Below are 3,228 nucleotides of genomic sequence, written 5' to 3' on the forward strand. Positions count from 1 at the left end.
AACAAAATGAAAATTGAAATCAAAACATTACGATGTATCCATTAAAAAAAAAAACAATTATCACCACCCACTACATATTAAACCAAAACCATCAGAACACAATGAGCGCTGCCCAGACATTTTTTTGCTTTGAATTTTCAATGAGGAAATGAGCTAGATTGACAGAGAAGATAGTTTTTTTATGTTAAGAAATAGTAATATATTAGTAGCTCTTTAAAGAGTATTAATGCGCTAGTCTCATCTCACAAGTCCCAAAGTCAATCAGTATAAAGTTCCTGAAAAGTATCTTGTTTATTAACGTTAGGGTTGCCGTGTGGAATATATGCATCATAACCATGTGGCAAATCAATGGGGTGTTTGGCTTTTTTTGGTATACAATTGGGGGTTAATTATACTCCTTTTATTTTCTATCTTTTGAGATAATTGGGTGATAATTAAACTTCTCCTTCAATTTTGAGAAATAGTTATTTTTCTCCTTTTTACCTAATTAATTTTTTAAACGTCTATTTTATCCTTATAATATCAATTTCTTTTATACTTCTTTAAAATCATAATATTATTGTTATTTAATTTATTAAAGAAAAACTTACTATAAATATAGAAATTTTATCCAAAGAAGAAAAGTGAGAAATATTGATTCTTAAATTGTTCCTTTGGTAATTCAGGAATGATCTTTTTGCCTTGCTTCATTTTTATATCCTCTCAGATAATTAAAGAGAGGTAACACAAATGCCATCATCAATAGGGTTTTTGCTAGACCTACCATGTGATATATAAGTAAAAATTCTTACAAAAGATAGAGGGGATGTGAACCTTTTTGCTATTAACGAGCTAAAAGAGATTGATCGAAAGACTATTGCTTTCATTATTTCATGTAATTTACCCACCAATTCAACCTAGCTACGAGACACAATCTAAGCTGCTGCAATAGTCTAGAATAGTGATGTATTTCTAGATTTGGCAGTACGAATATATGTACATCTGTACATATCTGGCAGACAATTCGTTGTTTAGTCAGTGTTGTAAAAAGGAATGCCTTATCCTCTTTACTTCTAACAGGTTTAGCTCTAAGCATTGAGACATGTCTAAAATTGCTCCGATTAGAGATTGTCTAACCAGATTCCGATTCCGCGCAGGTTGGTAGAGCAGTACAGTACTGCTGGGCTAAAATGATGTAAACAACAGACCTTCGTTCTTATTGACAATAAAAAAAACCCAACCATCAAATAATCATTGTAACAATATATCTAGCTAATGAAGTCTATTCCCAAATAAATGTGAGACTTTTACCACACTCTAACACCCCCCTTCACACACCCAGACCTAATTGGGGCGTGGATCGGGAGTCCAAACGGGATGGATCTGACTCTGATACCATGTAAATACATGACACTTGGGCTTAACTCAACTCCAAAAACTAGATCATGAGAGAGGTTTGTCCAAGGAGACCACCAGCCCATTCGCCTTTTGCCTGTTCTAACTAGGGATGGCAATGGGGCGGGTTTAAGGTTGTGCGGGGCGGGTTGAAGTGGGTTTTTAAAAAATTAATGTGGGGCGGGGCGGGGCGGGTTGCGGGTATATGTGATTTTATGTGAGTTCAAACTTAATTTTAACTTTTTACACGTTATAAGAGTGATAGAACATTATTTATTAAGATAATTTCATTAAAGCTACTAAAATATTCAAGATAATAAATGAAAATGGTTCAATAAAAAATAATACAATTTCTTACATATTTCCTAATTGACCTCTAAAAAATAAGATTTTAAGTCACTATCCTATTAAATTAATTCAACTTAATGAAAAAATGAATTTATTTTTATGAATTTTATTTTTAGTATCAAACATAACTAGAAAAAGATAATATTAAAAAAATTATGCGGGGTGGGTTGAAAGTGAAAAGGGTTGCTATGCGGGGCGGGGCGGATTAAGCTCAACCCGCACCGCCCCGCCCTACACCGCCCCATTGCCATCCCTAGTTCTAACAGATATCTACCCATCTAATGCAAAATTTGTTTTTGCAAGAAATTAAATCAAACAAAAAGATCATATATATACCACAAAGATCTGTGTTGAGAGCATCTAGAGTAGCAAATTAATCAAACAAAATGAAAATTAAAACCAAAACATTGCGATGTATCCATAAGCACAAATTAAAGTGAAAGATGGGCTAACACCATCTAAATTCAAAACATTAGGATCCATGTAAATGTTTACTTAAATCGCAACAACAAATTACAACAGCAGGCCAATTATTTATAATATAAGCATTCATTAGCAGTGACCTCCTTCCTTGACAAAGCTGCACGAGTGGTGCCTCCGTAACCCACATGAAAAACACCATGCAGTAACCAGACTATGCACAGTCACCCGCTGCAGCAGCACATATCACCAACAGATGAATAGCATAACCTAAACAGGCCTTGGTCTTATTCCAGAACCTGATACCAGCGCTTTCATTGACCACCTCATCAGCTCCAACAGTAGCTGCATCTTGATCTGCGACGGTAGCAGAGGCTTGAGCCGCAGAAGCCGCGGCCTGAACCACAGAAGCCGCGGCATGGGCTGCAGAAGCTGCGGCCTGGGCGGCAGAAGCTGCAGCCTGGGCAGCAGAAAATTGTGCTGCAGCTACCTCCGCTCCCATTATATGGCTACTGTTTAAAATGATAAAAAAAAAACAATAAGTTACATTAGAAATTTAAAAGGAAAAAAGAGGAGTAATACTAAAAAGTTTCAAGCTACTACTTGATATGACAAGTTAGCTGAATTTGGAATTGAAACAGATCCATAGAGCCATGGTAAACTTTGTCTATGATATTTTTGAATTTGACATCCTCCATCATCTTCTCTCTTAGTCCATGTTTCAAAAAAAAACAATTATCACCACCACTACATACTAAACCATCAGAACACAATGAGCACTGCCCAGACATCTTTTTTCTTTTTTACTTAGAATTTTCAATAAGGAAATGAGCTAGGTTAACAGAGAGAGCTTACTAAAGTTTTGGCTTTTTAGGGAGTGTAGGATGCTTTTGGAGAAGACAATTAGGGAGAATATTACAATAAAATAATGGACAGTTCAGATTTATTTGACAGAAGCCAATTTAAATCATGGTCAAATACATTTTTTTTAAAAAAAAAAACCATGGTCAAGTATTATATTTTGTCGGTTGGAAATTATTTACCCCAAACATTATTTATTTTAAAAATTAAATTCACTCCTCAACT

This window comes from Solanum stenotomum, chromosome 9, assembly GCF_019186545.1.
Source record: "Solanum stenotomum isolate F172 chromosome 9, ASM1918654v1, whole genome shotgun sequence".
Taxonomy (NCBI): Eukaryota; Viridiplantae; Streptophyta; class Magnoliopsida; order Solanales; family Solanaceae; genus Solanum; species Solanum stenotomum.